The sequence below is a fragment of the Notolepis coatsorum genome (assembly GCF_963971535.1).
Source record: "Notolepis coatsorum genome assembly, chromosome: 5".
Classification (NCBI taxonomy): domain Eukaryota; kingdom Metazoa; phylum Chordata; class Actinopteri; order Aulopiformes; family Paralepididae; genus Notolepis; species Notolepis coatsorum.
Window position 1 is genome coordinate 28,472,759 of NC_140169.1, and position 18,133 is coordinate 28,490,891.

At 44.4% G+C, this 18,133-nt stretch overlaps 1 protein-coding gene across 3 annotated transcripts in view; it reads left to right on the forward strand.

Moving 5' to 3' along the window:
- Positions 1–18,133, forward strand: part of ttll4 (tubulin tyrosine ligase-like family, member 4) — a 132,925-nt gene that overhangs the window by 37,005 nt on the left and 77,787 nt on the right. The gene's annotated exons all lie outside the window — the stretch shown is intronic.

Below are 18,133 nucleotides of genomic sequence, written 5' to 3' on the forward strand. Positions count from 1 at the left end.
GTATGATGCGTTTCAAGCAACTTTATAGATTGTATATTGTATACTGTCTCTCGTTATTTGCTATTTTCTATATTATATATTGCATACTGTCAAATAATGAGGTTTGGCTCGTTATTTGCTCGTCTGGTGGAAATGTTTGTAGATTGTACGTGCGTTCGAAGCTATCCTGTGAACGCGCCGTAGTACAGCGATGTATGATGAACGTTATAGTATTGCATACTGTCAAATACGTTAGTTCGCCAACTAACTGAAGTCATGCTTCCATTTATTTTAGGTAATTCAGCAGACGCTGGCGTCTGGCCTGTTAATCGACGTGGCCCAGGTAAATGCATATTCTGTATTTTTTCGAATTTGTTCCTTTGTTCCTTGCAACGGCTCCCAGCTAGTGGGGGAAGTGTGCTGTACTTTGATGATGAAATGTCTTTGATCTGGTGACCTGGGGCTGGGTGTATACTTTTGTGTGCGAGTGCATTGCATGTATTGGTGACGATAAAGCTGACTGTCTGTTTCATGTACTTATTTATCTAACCAATATATATATATTAGTGCTGTCAGGCGATTAAAAAAATGTATCTAATTAATTACAGGATTTGTAATTAATTAATCTAATTAATCGCATTTTAATGGCATAACCATTTTATGCCTGATATTCTATATTCTATAATCATATTTCAAATGTGTCCGGATGGCAGAATTCAGTACTGTATCTACAAAACCTTCTGTTTAATCAACTTCCATCTGCTTAGATTTTTCAGGTCTGGTCAATTTGAGCATAGTGTTATTCACAGTCAAAGATAAAACATTTTTTTATTGATATTCTCATTTGGTTCATTACAATTTACTCAAGCCTAGTAACAGACACAGTATTTCTGACACTGGGAATACATTCCCTGAGATCCATATATGTCCCTAGAATCAGATACCAAGAACATGCAAATGGACCATATACAATTGTTTCTGTAAATGTGTATTCTACGTTCTTATGGAATGAATGAGATAAAAAAAAAAATTATAATTATTATAATTTTTTTATTTTTTATTAATTTTGAGTTAATTTTCATAATGCGATAATTTGCTGTGTAATTCATTAATCTAATTAACGTGATAAACTGACAGCCCTAATATATATAAAATCACATGCGTTTTTTCTGTATTTTTTCGAATTTGTTCCTTGGCGCAGCTAGTGGGGGGAGGTGTTGTACTTTGATGAAATGTCTTTCTTTGATCACTCACCTGGGTATATAGTCTCTCTCTCTCTCTCTCTCTCTCTCTCTCTCTCTCTCTCTCTCTCTCTCTCTCTCTCTATCTATCTCTCTCTCTCTACAATAAAGCTGACTTTTCTATTGCAGACACTGACACATAGTCTGCCCCGTCTGAGGAGGAGATTGACGAAGTGGCAGCTAGAGCCATGGAGTCCGACAATCAAGTCAAGTCAAGAGTTTTAATTGTCACGGCATACAGGTATACAATGAAATGCGGGTGGTCTTGCCCGCAACGATGTACAATACAGTGGTACAACATATAATAGAATCCAAAATGAAAAAACAACATTGTGCAGTAACCAGGTAACAGGTAACATGGAGTGACATCTCGGTATCTGTACATAGTTATTTACAGAGCATATGGGACATGCTAGTTAGCTTTGGTAGTGCAATACACTGTTCCTGTTATTCTAATTTAAAGTGTCCTTTCCTTTTGGCCATAAGTGTGCGTGTGTGCGACATGAGTGTGTGCCCGCTCATGTTAAAGTGTTAAGTGGCTGCTCGTGTGGGGGGCGTGCACAGCGTGCGTGTCGTGTGTGTGTTCATGTGTGCTTGTGTGTGGATAGTTCAATGTTCTGAGCACTCAATGTTCATTGTTCAGGGCTCTGATGGCCTGGGGGAAGAAGCTGAGCCTAAGCCGCTCTGTCCTAGTAGCTGGGGTTCGCAGGCGTCTGCCTGACCTCAGCAGCTGGAACAGGCTGTAATTGGGGTGGTGAGGGTCTTTCATTATCCTGCAGGCTCTGGATTTGCACCTCTTGTTGTATAGAACCTGCAGGGGGGTTAGTGCAATACCCGTGGTACGCTCGGCTGAGCGCACCACTCTCTGTAGGACCTTCTTGTCCTGTGCCGTGCTGTTTCCATACCAGGCAGTGATGTTTCCGGTCAGGATGCTCTCTACAGCTCCTGAGTAGAAGGACTGGAGTATCTTCCCCGATACTCTGAACTTCCTTAACTGTCTCAGGTGGTAGAGGCGCTGTTTCGCCTTCTTTACTACTGTGTCTGTGTGTTGACCATGTCAGGTCCTCTGAGATGTGGACCCCCAGGTACTTAAAGCTGCTCACCCTGTCCACGGTAGCCCCGTTAATCATCAGTGGTGTGTGCGTCTCCTGCTGTCCTCTCCTATAATCCACGATCAGCTCCTTGGTTTTACCAATGTTCAGGAGCAGGCTGTTGTCCTGGCACCAGCGTTCCAGTACCTCCACCTCCTCCCGGTAGGCCTTCTCGTCGTTGTCCGAGATCAGCCCCACCACCACCGTGTCGTCTGCGAACTTCACTATGGAGTTGGAGCTGAACTTGGCCACACAATCGTGTGTGTAGAGTGAGTACAGCAGGGGGCTCAGAACACAGCCCTGGGGGGACCCGATGCTCAGGGTGATGGTGTTGGAGGTCTGACCCCCCACCCTGACCGCCTGGGGTCTTTCGCTCAGAAAGTCCAGTACCCAGGCGCTCAGGGCGGAGCTCAGACCTAGCTCGATCAGCTTGTCCACCAGTCTGGTGGGGACTATGGTGTTGAACGCTGAGCTGTAGTCAATGAACAACAGTCTCACATAGCCCCCCTTCTGACAGTCAAGGTGCGAGAGGGTGCTGTGCAGTACCTGGGAGACCGCGTCGTCGGTGGACCTGTTTGTCCTGTATGCAAATTGCATAGGGTCCATATCACTGGGGAGGGAGGCACAAATGTGGTCCTTGACCAGCCTCTCGAAACATTTCATGACCACAGAGGTGAGTGCCACCGGTCTGTAGTCATTTGGACATGTTGGGGAGGGTTTCTTCGGTACAGGGATGATGGTAGACATCTTGAAGCAGGCAGGGACCACTGACTCCGCCAGGGATTGATTAAATATGGCGGTGAACACTGGGGCCAGCTGGTTGGCACAGGACTTGAGTATGCGTCCTGTTATGCCATCTGGGCCAGCAGCCTTCCTGGTGTTCACCTGCATAAATGCTCTTCTCACACTGTGTTCCGACAACGAGAGAGCGTCCCCGCCCCCCCGCGGTTGCCCCCCCCCCCTCCACAACAGCCGGCGAGCCAGCAGCGCCACTGTCTACACCAAACCGAGCGTAGAAGATGTTGAGCTTGTCCGCGAGGGAGGCGTCGTCGCTCCCCATTGAGGGGGCGCTGACTTTATAGTCAGTTATTGTCTTCAGTCCCTGCCATAATCCTTGTGTCGTTTTGTGCCATTTGTGTCTCCAGTTTGTCAGCATATGTCCTCTTAGCAAGTTTAACAGCCTTGCGTAGAGTATAGACTGAAGCCTTATACTCCTCCATGTTTCCTGACTCTCTACCCAGGTTGTAGGCGGTGGTGCGAGAGTTCAGAGCTGCTCTAATAGTGCTGTCCACCCATGGTTTCTGGTTTGGGAAAACCCGCACAGTTTTCCTGGGGACAATACCATCAGCTATTGTTGTAATGTAGCTCACCACTGTGTCTGCGAGCTCGCTGACGTCACTGGCGCTTCCTTTGAACATATCCCAATCCGTATCTGTAAACACGTCCTGGAGCGTGGCCTCTGATTCGTCGGTCCACTTCTTTGTCTCACGTGACACGACGGCGTCACGTGATCTCTGTTGATATGCCGGAAATAGCAAGATGGAGTCGTGGTCGCTCGAGCTTGAGGTCCCCGTTAATGGCGGAGCGGCTACTGCCTTGTAGCCGGCTCTGAACGGGGAATAACAGTGGTCGAGTGTGTTCTTCCCTCTGGTGGAGCAAGCGATGTGCTGAAAAAAGGACGGCATCACTTTCTTCAGGTTTGCCTGGTTGAAATCGCCGGCCACTACCATCGCTGCGTCTGGATGTTTGATCTGGTGTCTGTTGAGGTTATCGTGTAGTTCTCCCAGCGCTTTGCCCCTATTCACGTGTGGGGGAATATATACGGCGGTCATGATGACCGCGGTGAACTCTCTCGGGAGGTGAAACGGACGACACAGGATAGAAAGATGTTCCATGTCCGGGGAACACGAGTTCGAGAGAACATGCACCCCTTCGGGATTAACCCAGGAATTGTTCGTGAGGAGGCAGACCCCGCCGCCGATGCTCTTTCCTGAGGCTGCCGTACGATCTGCACGTAGGACGGTGAAGGAGTCCGAGGGACAGACGCTGTGGTCCGGAGTCGCCGGCGTGAGCCATGTCTCCGTGAGACACATGATGTTGATGTCTCTCATCTCCCGTTGGAACCGGACCCTCGCCCTTAGGTCATCCATCCTACCCTCCAACGAACGGGCATTCGCCAGAAAGATGGATGGAATTGCTGGGCGGTAAGCAGCTCTTTTTAGTCTCAATCTAATACCTCCACGTCTCCCTCTGTGTCTCCTCCTGCCGTAGCCTTTGTTCTTTTCCTTGCCGCCATTCTCCCGTCTGATTTCTGCTGGCCATTCTAGGTCAAAAGTGTCTCCAAACTCCTCTTTGAGCCCGGGGTTCAGGTCCATAAGTGTCTGACGGTCGTATGACGTACCCGCCAGTGTTGCTTTAAATAAAAAAGTAGAAAAAACAAACATAATAGCTAAAAGTGTGTACATCGTTGCGGAGCTAAAACCAGAGGCGTCTGACCGGGGTCGCGTCCTCATGAATGACAATGAGTCCGATCAGGAAGTGGCCGCCAGAGCGTCTACAAGGCCTGTCACGCCGCCAATTTTAGGTGAGCAGTTTGAGCACACAACCAAATTGTGTTTACTGTTTGTAGATATGGTGTGTAATCATCCTACATTGTATTTAGGATATAACTGTAAATCCATTAGGTGACAAAGCTGATCGTTCCTTTTTGTTATTTCAGAGCCATGGCCAAGCTTCTGAGTCAGAGGAGGATGTGCCGGTGGACGACGACGTGTTGCCTTTTAGGCAGAGGGGTAAGTTAGGCCTCTCTCTCTCACACTGACTCATTCACTCACACACGTTTCTAACTATGTATTATATGAATGTGTGTCTACAGTATAGGGGTGTACATGGTAGACTAGTTAGTTATTGTAATATTTTCATAATTTACAGGACGGGGAAGAGGCAGAGGCCGAAGAAGCAGGTCAGCTCCTAGTGGGAGCCAGGATGACTGGGTCTCTGGCAATTGGGTACCGACATAGATTGATTTTGATGCCGAGCTAGGACCACTGCAGGATGCGGCCACAATCGCATCAGACCGCCCCCTTGACTTTTTGCGTCTGTTCCTCACAGATGAGTTCCTTTCTAACATTGCTCTCCAAACCAACATATACGCCCCAACAGACAATGGCCCTCATTGATCCCGACCGGGTACAATAAGTCCCGACAGGCTACGTAAGTGGAAGCCCGTCACTGTTGAGGAGCTATGGAGGTTCTTGGGAATACTCTTCCTGAGGGGGATCTGTCGCAAGCCAGCGATGTATATGTACTAGACAACTGAGTCAATTTTCTTTTGCCCCCATCTCTCAGAAACAATGCCCTGCAATAGGTTCCAGGTAATTTGGAGGTTCTTGCACTTTAGTGACAACCAGGCGATAGATCTTGATGATAAACTGTACAAAGTACGCCCGGTCCTAAACCACCTCGTGCCCCGCTTCCAGGAGCTGTTTCAACCTAGCCGTAATATTAGCATAGATGAGGGAATGCTGGCCTGGCGTGGATGCTTAGCGTTCAAAGTGTACAACCCCCTGAAGCCCACCAAATAACACAGTCGTAGCGCTCCTAGGACGTCTCGCGGGCGAGGGCTACAAATTGTACATGGACAATTTGTACAATTCTGTGGCCCTCTCCGACAGGCTCCTACAGTTGAGGACCCACGTCTGCGGTACCTTGAGGAAGAACCATGGAGAACCGGCGCAGGTAAAGCATGTAACCAATGTTGACCTTGCGATGGGTTAGACCATGGCCCTGCACAACAACCATGGTTCTGGCCTGGAGAGACAAGAGGATTGCAAGATGATCAGCAGCTTTCACCAGGACACTTTAATGGAATCACACGTCTGGCGGAAAGGTCAGAGCGAGAGGGAGGCCGTAATGAAGCCAGCCTGTGTGGTTTCATATAATTTGTGTATGAACGGTGTTGACAAGCTCGATCAACATGTAGCATACTACCCCTGTATTCGAAAGACTGCAAAGTGGACCAAGAAGTTCGTAGTCTATTTGATTCAAATAGCCATGGCCAATGCCTTTGTTCTGTACAGAGCCAGACACCCAACAGGACATCACAGGACACTCCTACAGTTTCAGATCAGTGTGGTAAAATACTTGGGTAAGGAGGCAGAGGCAGTGCCAGTGGCAGGTGAGGTGGCAGGTGAGGCAGTGGCAGGTGAGGTGGCAGGTGAGGCAGTGGCAGGTGGTGAGGCGGTGGCGGGTGGGGGGTGGGGAGGCAGTGTGATCCCAGGGCCCCAAGGACAGATCTGCAGAGCAGGTTGGAGGGCACCATAGCAACACATACTATGAGGAGGTACGCATCCACCCCAAAGAAGACGCATCCCACGAGAATATGCCGGGTCTGTAAGAAGAAAGGCATCAGACGGGAAACAAGATCATACTGCACAAAGTGTGGAGTTCCCCTGCATCATGACGAGTGTTTCACACTCTACCACACAAAAAGAGATTATGCTAGCTGAGTATTATCTCTCGTGTGGTAGAGTGGAAACACTCCATGAAATACGTGGATGGATGCGTACTTGCCCATACTATGTGTTGTTATGATAGCTGAGTGTATAGTAGTATAGTGTATAGTGTTTTGTAAATACTAATTTGTATTTCACAATCTAGGTAGTACTGTTTGTACAGAACAAAGGTGTTGGAACATGGATATATTTGGAACACTATTCTTGGTCCACTTTCAGAGTAGCAATGGTGGTCTCGCATTTTGCCAGGTCAAAACGAACGTACTTTACATGTAAATATGTGTTCTGATGCACAAACTCAATGCTGCTTTATCTGAAGTAAAGACATTTTTTCCACTTCATCAAGTTTCAAGTGTGTTTATTATATACAGAATACATTATAATGCAATGCTTTTTTATAACTTGTGTGTCTTAGATTAGAATATACAGAATACATTATAATGCAATGCAAAAATGTCAGAATACTTGTCATACTACCTGTCATGTATGGACGACTACACCATGGAACACAGGTAAATGTGCAGCGCAAACACAGCTGAGTATGTGGGTTGAGCCCATGAGGAACTTGCAAAATGTAATTCAAACAGCTAACAGTACAGGAATGTTTCTATATTGTATACTATCAAATAACGAGTTTTGTCGTTATTTGCTAATTTCTATATTGTATATATATATTTCTATACTGTATATTGATCCACTTTTTCTCCCATTTTCTATTTTTCTCCCATCCCAATTTCGTATCGTCCAATTCAACCCTCCCCTGTCTCGAACGCTGTTTCTTGCCTCCCACAAGCCGGCTGCAATGTGGACGAAGCCATACATAGCACGAGTCCCCTCCGATACTCGACATCTTTTCACCTGCGCGGCGTGATCTTTCAGCGCCAGGGGTCTGCGCTTTGGATCGCTTCTTGATTCTACTGTGCAGGCGCACCAACCGACCTGTAGGAGTCGCTGTCCACAATGTCCGATCCCCACCCCTCAGTTTTCCCTCCCCCTAATACTGCCAATTGTATTAGTACGGACGACCAGCCAAACTGAAAACAATGTGGAGAGCTGGGCTTGAACCCAGCGTCTCCAGTGTTGGTGGTGAGTGCCTTGCCCACTGCACCACCTAGCTGCCTATATTGTATATATATTGCATATATAGAAATGAGCAAATAATGACAACCACCTAGTGTTTATGATTTATGAAATGCAGTAAAGCTATTATATAGGGATATTTTGATTGATTACGTTATATGCCTATATATATTGAGCTATATATTGTCGCTATGTTGAGCTATATATGCAGTAAGTGTGTGGCGTTGAGGCTATATGCAGTAAGTGTGGGGAAAAAATATAGGCATATAACGTAATCAATCAAAATATCCCTATATAATAGCTTTACTGCATTTCATGAATGATAAACAACACTAGGTGGTGTGTTTTACCCTATGAACTTGGAATAATGTGTCTCAGACGAGCGAATATCATGATTTGCGCATGCTGCAGAAAACGCTTCATATCTCCGTTTCCAGGAAATCAGCCTCGATTTCAGCCAATGTTTACCTTTTTTAGCGTGGAATTGTGAACGAACGAAGGCATGTGAAACAAAGTTTTTTTTCATATTGTACAGCAACTAGTGTTTGTCAAATGAGCCGAACCATTTCCACATAGCTATAATATAGAATATAGAAATAGCTCCGTGAGAATCATGAAATATCGCAAATTCAGCCCCTTAACACTTTGACTGCCTAAAAACGCTTTACAGCGTCATTGCTGGCCATGCTAAAGTTGCCGGGGGACGCTGTACAGCGTCCTTATATCAATATTTCAAAAATCTGGAATCGGATTCATATTCCCCCTCCGCTGGCCTGAGATCCATCAGCAGGACCCACTGAGCTCTCTGGCGGTTCACGAGCGCCATCTGGTGGCCGATCGGCGCAACTGCTTAACAGGAAGCGCAGTAGAGGTTTTGCTGGTCGGCCCTATTACTTCCGGACACTCGGTATAGCTTCCGGCACTCTAGCTCGTCACTCTACATAGCGATCGATTGCCAATAACTCGATAAACAACATGATTTGGACGTATATACCATTATACAAGCTGGAGATGGACCGGGTAATAATATATCCCATAATGATAAAATTTCTACTCGACGATGATCGCCCAACGGCGCGCGGAGACTGGGGTGAGTTTCAGCGTGTAACGTTACCATCTTCGATACTAACTGCTTTTATCAACATTTGACCCACATTAGATGATTGGTATAACGCTGCCCACGGAATTATAAACGCCCCCTCGCCCATCCGGTCAACATCAGATGACGTGTAGTAACTTCTAGAAGTACGTCTAGTTGGAATTTTTTATATCGCGCTGATTGCCATCAAACTGTATTTCATCATCAATATAATGCATTTGGGGCTATATATCACGTTCTGGAGAAAGTTGCAGAAAGAGATGAAAACATACTTATACATTAGACCATACTTTACTATGAATATGTGAATGAAAAAGTTTAACGTTGCTACACAATGAACAATACATATAGGACTTTGAATGGGCCCTAATAATGGCAATGTAGCAATAGAATTTAAAAAGTTATAGCCCTGCAAAGAAGGGGACTTTCTCCATAGACAAATAGCGCTGGCAATCTATGGTATATCATTAATTTAACCCAAGGCAACCAAAGTGTTAACACATCCACCGCCGGAAACGCTGTTCAGCCTTATTGCCCGCCATGCGTTGAGCGCCAGACCTCGCTGTACAGCGTTATTGAGATAAATATTAAATTTTTTCGCCATGGCATTCATAATTCATATATACAGCCGCGACGCTGCAGCTGGACCCTACAGGTGAAGGCAACGATGGCTCAATACCGCCGCCTGGTGGATGGTCGGGCGAGTTACACTCACCGACAGGACTGTGCGTCGATTAAATTCAAACGGCCGTCAGATATAGTTGCAAGGCTCCCGACAGACACAATGTACATAATGGATCGCTTTCTAAACTTAATAATCTATATGATTTCTGCGTTTATTGCGACATACAAACCGGAAATGGACCTAGGTGATCGGCGTTGTATACCTGGGATCTTTCACCGCCAGTCTCTTTGACGCACGGTAAGAGGACACTAACATTATTTTCAACCCAATTGTGAGTTTCCTTGTTTGCAAACCATCTGATCAATATATCCACCCATACTACATAAAGCATTTACTGATGCTCTGGGAATTATAAACGACCCCCCCCCCCTTTCCTCCACGCATGATGAAGCATAACGTATACCGATCATATACAGTTACATTTTTTAATATAGTGTGTATAGGGGGGAAACGGCAATCGATAATCTATATATGCGTTTAGGCCTATAACTCACGTTCACTCACGAATTACTGCAGAAAACGATAAAAACACTTATATTCTAGAAGGAATTTTTGTATTTTTGTATGAATGAAAAAGTATAACGTTCCCACATCCAGAACGATAGATAATCGATGTTGAATGGGCCATTGTAATGTCAATATAGCAATACAATTTAAAAAGTTATAGCCCTGCAAAGAAGGTGAGCCACTCCATAGACTTATAGCGCTGGCAGAGAGGGGCATTAGATGGGTACAATGCCCGGCGGGCAATGTGTTAAGGCTGGCATTCAACGGGGTAAATAGGACACGGAGGCGTGGCACGGAAAGTGTTAAAGGACCAGACGATATGTCTTTCATTTAGTGTGTACTCTTTAAAGGACCAGACCATATGTCTTTCATGTAGTGTGTACTCTTTAATCTCCTTGGCCGTCAAACTGAAATCCTGTCTCGGTTGGAACGTTTGGAGCCATCTGACGCTGCCCCTTCGCCTGCTCGTTCATCCTGGGCGACCGTCGTGAGAGGTAAAAGGAAGCTCTCACTTCCTCTGTTTGATCCTATGGACTGCCCTCAACTCTCCAACCGGTACGGTCCCTTGTCTGAACGCTCCGACGCCTCAGTTTTTTCAGAACGGGCGCTCCGCTCTAATGTCGTTGCTCCACTGGCTGACTTTCCTACGCTAGCGATAGCCGACAGTAGCAAGCCCTGCACCCCTATACAGCAGCTTGAGCGTGGATGTAGAGCTGCGCGCCGAAATGCTAAACGCTCTGCTCCAAGTCCTTCACCCCCCCACACCAACGTTTCAAACCCCCGATCCCCCTCTCCTGCCTGTAAACGCTCTCGGCTGTCCTCCGCCTCCCCCACGGCCCCCAGTGTGTGTTCCTAGCTTAACAGATGCAAATGCTAGCTCTGTCGATACTAGCAGCCCATCAGCTGACACAAACCCTCTGCTGCTAGCTCATATCAGACACCGCCTTTTTCCACCTCCAGAACGGATCCTCGTAGGTGACTCCATCGTCAGACATGTTACAATTCCGAAAGGCATCACATATTCCTTCTTGGGTGCAAAAATCAATGACATAGCCAAACATATCCCAGACATTGTAAACGGATATCCATCTGCCCACACTATCATTGCGCACGCTGGGACAAATTACATTAGAGGCAGGCAATCAAAGAAGCTCCATGAGGACTATGAAGCTATTGCCAAACAAATAAACAGCCTTGGCAAAGTGTGCATTTTCTCCGGTCTAATTCCAACCCTCCGCCGGAGTTCAGAGCTGTTTAGTCGTACGTACAGTGCCGATCAGTGGCTGCGGAATTTCTGTACAGCATGTGGATACGGATACATTGGCCACTTCAATTCATTTTGGACGATGAAGGATTTGTACAAACCTGATAAACTTCATACCAGCTATAAAGGACTCTCAGCTCTATCTTTCAATTTATCCTGCCATCTAGCCAGTCTTGCAGACTGACGCTATACCCCTGCTAGATATTCCACATCAGCTATTCCGAGTTTCGAAAATCGGATGGACTATAGCCTGTGCCATTACAACATTGATATTAATAAAAATTCAAATATACAGGTTATAGTAAATAATAGACCTACAAGCAATAGAGTAGGGATGATCACAAATCATTAAAATAGCCTAGAAACGTTGCAGACTAAAACAACGACGGTGCCTCTACCTGGGCAGCTGAGAGCCCGTAGCGATGGTGTTATCCACACTAACTTGCGCCCGCTACGACATGCTGCGACCAGTATGACGCCAAATATCACTTTGACTTTGATAATGCCAGATCGCTATCAAACAAGACATTTCTTCTGAATGATTTTTTTACTTCCCGTAAACTGGATTTTATGTTTCTATCGGAGACCTGGCTACATGTCGATGAGTCCATACCTTTCTCTGAACTCCTCCCTCCTGACTGTACATTTATCAGCGCCCCACAGACCACCGGCAAAGGTGGTGGGCTTGCATGTGTTTTTAAATCCAATTTTCATTGTCGGCAGATTGCAGCTGTCACTTACTCTAGCTTTGACCTGCAGCTCTTTGAATTAAATTCATCTCCTCCCCTGCTGTGTGCGGTTGTCTATCGTCCACCAAAATACAATAAGAAATGTATCCAGGACATTGAGAACTTTCTGTCTGAAACCATGGTGGCTTTCGATCATTTTCTAATCACTGGTGATATGCACATTCATGTGTGTTGTGAATCCAGTCCTCTGGTTAAAAGCTTCTTGTCTCTAATTGAGTCTTTCAATCTCACTCAGTGGGTCTCTGGTCCAACCCACGAAAAAGGACACACATTAAACCTAGTGCTGTTTCATGGTTTGAGTGTCTGTGTAAAAGAAATATGTGATAGTGCTTGTATTTCTGATCATATGCCTGTTTTATTTTCTGCTGTTGTCCCATGCTCTGTAGTTGCTATTCGTCCTCCTGCACACCGTTTTCGTGCTATAAACACAGACACTGCGCTGAATTTCCACACAGCTTTTAATGACATTGTGCTTTCTAGTGTGGATGGGTATAATGCCCTAAATGTAGAGGAGCTTGTTGCACTTTTTAACTCCACTTGCACCAGCATCCTAGACTCTATCGCCCCATTGAGGAGCAAACACCCTAGGGCTCCTTCGGAACCATGGATAAATAATGCTATCCGTGTCTTCAGACGCTCATGCAGGCGCGCTGAAAGAAAGTGGAAGAAGGATAAGTTGCATGTCTCGTTTTGGATTCTAAAAGAGCCATGAAGGCTGCTAAAACTGAGTATATCTCCAATCTTATTTCTAAGAATATTAGCAAACCCAGGGTTCTATTTAATACTCTTGACTCTCTTGTAAACCCTCGTGATACTGCCCCTGTTGTACCATCGCCTGCTCTCTGTAATGATTTTTTAAATTTCTTTGTTGACAAAATCTCGTCACTTCGGTCTGCACCCCCTCTTGCTGCCCCCGACCCCTCGGTTCCACCTGTGTGCCCAGCTGCTTTTGAGGAGTTTAAACCCATATCCTTGTCCTCACTGTCTGATGTTGTTCGTGAGTTGAGGCCCACAAACTGCCTCTCTGACGGTGTTCCCTCTCATCCTTTTAAAAGAGGTTTTTGATTTTGATTCAGTTGGCTCTTTTATTATTGTTTTGGTGCATGCTTGTTTTAGTTCAGGAATTTTTCCAACTTCTTTTAAACATGCTATAGTGCAGCCACTAATCAAAAAAACAAACTTGGACCCTTCTGTTCTCTCAAATTTTAGGCCCATCTCGAAACTGCCCTTTCTATCCAAAGTGCTGGAGAAAGTAATCTCCATCCAGCTGCAATCTTTTTTAGAGACAAATTACATCTAAGACGAAAGTCTTTCTCTGGTCTGCATCCCCTTAACAATTGTGTGTATTGAGCTGTACTGTATTGTACCCATTCTGCAATCTGTTAATTAAAGTTTTCAATCAATCAATCATGAGAAGTTTCAGTCGGGTTTTAGACCTCGTCATAGTACTGAGACTGCTCTTTTAAAAATGTTCAATTACCTTATTTTAACTGGACTCTGGGTGTGATGCCATTATGGTAACACTGGATTTGACCGCTGCCTTTGATACGGTGGATCATAGGACCCTTTTATCCCGCCTAGAACAGTGTGTTGGCATCAGAGGTGCTGCCCTTATGTTAATTCAGTCGTACCTGTCTGATAGGACTTTCTCTGTCCATCTGGGTGAATTCTCCTCAAATGTGGCCCCTTTTTCCTGTGGTGTTCCCCAAGGTTCCATCCTGGGTCCCTTGTTATTTTCTTTATACATGCTGCCCTTAGGTTCTATTCTATGCAAACATAATGTCTCCTTTCACTGCTACGCGGACGATGTCCAAATTTACCTTCCTCTAAAAGTAGAGTGCAATAACTGTCTTGAACCTCTGCTGGCCGCTCTTGTCGACATTAAGATTTGGATGGATCTAAATTTCCTAAATCTTAATGACGGCAAGACGGAGGTAATTGTGTTTGGGCATCTGGACCGCTTGGGAAACTCGGCTGGTGTTTTAGGGCCCCTCGATGCCAAAAAAACTAAATTCTATAAAAAGCCTTGGTGTCACTTTTGACAGTGATCTGAAATTTAATAAACAGATTGGGTCTGTGGTTAAAGGCTCCTTTTTTCAACTTAGGCTCCTGGCAAAGATAAAGCCCTACCTATCTCCCAAAGACCTGGAGAGGGTCATCCAATGTGTTCATATCGTCAAGGCTGGACTACTGTAATGCTCTATATGTGGGTCTCGACCAGCTCTCCCTACGACGCCTGCAGCCTAGTGCAGAACGCTGCTGCACGTCTCTTGACTGGCACTAAGAGGCGTGAGCACATCAGACCAGTGCTTGCAGTACCTAGCTGAACGTCTCCATGCTTGCAGTTAGAGCACTGAGGTCATCAAACAAATTACTTTTAGATGTCCCAAGGTCTAGGCAAAAAACAAAAGGTGACCGAGCCTTTGCAGTGGCTGCCCTTAAACTGTGGAACAGTCTTCCATTACAAATTAGGTCTGCTCAGACCCTAGACCATTTTAAGGCTCAGTGGTGACTTGCATGGGTTCACGTGTTTAAGACACATTTCAGATACAATGAAAGCCAAAGGAACGCCACCTTGATTTCTGTATTGAGGCAAGAATTTTGAACTTAAAGCCCACGTGACTGGTCTGGTCCAGAGTACACACTACATTTGCCGTTTTGAGGCTTAGTAAGCCATATATCTGGTCGTGTCGTGATTGTTTTTAATGTATTGCAGCTTTCTGATTTTGTGTATACACTGTATTTGTAAAAAAAAATTATTTCTTAGTTTTTTATATTGTTTTTAATGTATTGCAGCTTCTGATTGTGTGTATACTGTATTTTGTATAATTATATATATATATATATATTTTCCCCCCCCTCAGATTTTATATTGTATTTTTAGTATTTCTCTGTGTTATATTGTGAAGCACTTTGGTACAACTTCGGTTGGTTTTAAATGTGCTATATAAATAAAGTTGACCTTGACCCTACCAGTGAATTCCCCTACCAAAGAGCCCTGGAGCTTTTCTTTCAAAAGCCTAGGAAAATGAAATGCTCTAAGGCAGAATGTAGCCTATTGCCACTGAGACTTCTTAGGTGTAAAGTGCTGTTGTAGTGTTATGATTTGTGTATGTTAGACAGTTAGTATGTTAGTATTTATATTATCTATTAAATCATCTACTGTATAATTATGTTCAATACAAATAGTGTACAAGTGTTGAGGCATGTCATTAATCTTGACATTTACTTTGATTACAACTACACTGCAATTCTTTTTTATTTTATCAAGTGAACATATCTTGTATTTGGTACAATAAGTCTATATTGAGTAGAATTATCTTGAATTATCTTATCCCACTGGCAGATCATTTAGCTTTTTTTCTGATTTTGGTCAATTTAATCTAACAAGATCGCTCTTGAGCTAAGCAATTATAAGCCGGCCTCCTAATACAAGCCGGGTTACTAATATACTGAGCTGCATACTGAGCTAGTTACTTGATTTCACTTTGAAAACGTTGAAATGACCAGTGACCACCTGTAATTGCACTGTTTACTATTTCATACAGTACTTGGTTTCAATAAATGAACCCAGTACATTTTACTGGGTTCAAACTGACAAAAAATTTTGATTTATTCATTATGATCCGTTTGAAAATTAGAAATATAGGCCTCTCTCTTATACAGGCCTCCTCCTAATACAAGCCTGGTACCCGCTACAGTTGAAACAAATACAAGCCGGGGTTACTATTAGAGGAATTACGGTATGCAGCTAACTGGGCCTCCAGAGCACTTCTAGTGTCAGCGGACACACCAAAAACATCCTAGCAAATTCACACGGACATGACACCATGAACATGAACAATGAATCTTGAACAATTCTAAGGTAGTTTTAAGTTATTTCTCCGGCAGCGTGCGCTAATATGGATTCCGGCGGCACGTGCGCACGCACAAATATGGATTCCGGCAGAGTGTGCGCAGCACAGCACCGCTGTTGATTTTTTTTCAGGGGAAACACGGAGTGTGTACTCTTTAAAGGACCAGACCAGACCATATGTCTTTCATGTAGTGTGTACTCTTTAAAGGACCATACCATGTGTCCTTCATGTAGTGTGTACTCTTTAAAGGACCATACCATGTGTCCTTCATGTAGTGTGTACTCTTTAAAGGACCATACAATGTGTCCTTCATGTAGTGTGTACTCTTTAAAGGACCATACCATGTGTCCTTCATGTAGTGTGTACTCTTTAAAGGACCATACCATGTGTCCTTCATGTAGTGTGTACTCTTTAAAGGACCATACAATGTGTCCTTCATGTAGTGTGCACTCAGGACCAGACCAGTCACGTGGGCTTTAAGTAAAAAATTCTTGCCTCAATACAGAAATCAAGGTGGCGTTCCTTTGGCTTCCATTGTATCTGAAATGTGTCTTAAACACGTGAACCCATGCAAGTCACCACTGCTGACATCTGAGGTACATTTATTTACCTGAAAAGTTTTAGTTTTTTCCCCCTGAAGAATTGCTCTATTGTGTCTTAATACGGCATCAAGGAAGAAGATTAATTATTTCTCAGATACGGTATTATAACAAGTAGGGATTCACGATAATTATCGGGCCGATATCAGCAATTATGACGTCATCCCGATAAACCCGATAACGTTATTGATAGCTCCGATAATATATAATATATTTTTTGGTAAAAAAGAATGCGGTGTGGGTGAATTGGGATGAAGGGCGTTTGTTTTTTTCTCTAGGCTCCTCCCGTTTTGCCAGTACAGTGGTACGACTGATAGCGTGTGGTTTAGGAAGAGGGCGTTTTACACAAATCCAGCGCTCCCTTTCTTGGCTGTGACGTAGCCACGTAAGTTTCAGAGGCAGCGCGGATGTAAACAAAGATGGCGTCAGTAGTGTGGCAATAGTTTCAGAGGAAAAAAGTTTGCTTGCTATTTGTAACAAATGCAATGCAGAAGTTCCACGAGGAAGGAAAAGGGCAACAACTTATAATACATCCAACCTAACAAGTCACCTGCAACATCACCACGATGGTGTGTTAAAAGCCTACCCTACGACGACGCGCGAGCAGCTAAAGCTTATTGCTCCGTAGTAGCCAGGTTAATTTGCACCACCAAGCACTGCTTAAAAGCTAGCGGCTTGAGCCCTTGGGTCATTTCTGTCAAACTTCTTTAATTTAGCAAACGCCTCGTCAATAGGTACAAACGCTGCAGGTTCCTTTGTAGCTGGCTTTGGATTCACAGCAGCTTTAGCTGCTTGCGCGTCGTCGTAGGCTTTTAACACACCATCGTAGCGGTGGTGATGTTGCAGGTCATTTGTTAGGTTGGATGTATTATAAGTTGTTGACGGATTGTGAATTTTCTGATTCAAATTATATTTATTTGGAAAAATAAATATCGTCACTTTATCAGTCAAAACTGTTGTCTTGGCTTTGTTTTGTTCATAGTAGTAACGCTCATGTCATGATAAATCTGGTTAGGTCAAAACTACAGGAATATACATTTAAAAAAAACTTTTATAATACAATAAATATCGGTTATCGGTATCGGCCTTGAGGAGCAGAAAGTTATCGGTATCGGGGTCAAAAAAATCAATATCGTGCACCCCTAATAACAAGTAACACATTAGCATGGCACTTATGGTCAAATATGGTGACTTTCTTCAGTTTATGGGGTTTAAGACGAAGAAGATTAATGTTAAAATGTTATGATAAAAGAAGGTTTTCGTATCAAAGCAAGAATGACTTGGAACCCACATGTCCAAAAGACTGGTCTGGTCCTTTAATGTAGTGAAGCTGTAGGCAAGTCATTATGGCTTTGTGCTGAAAACTGTAGATGGTAGTTTCTTGTGTTACTGTAGTGTGAGCAGATTTGATTGCTGTCGTTTTAAAACTTTGGCCATTCCGCTGGCTCTTTTTTGCGTTTATCGCATT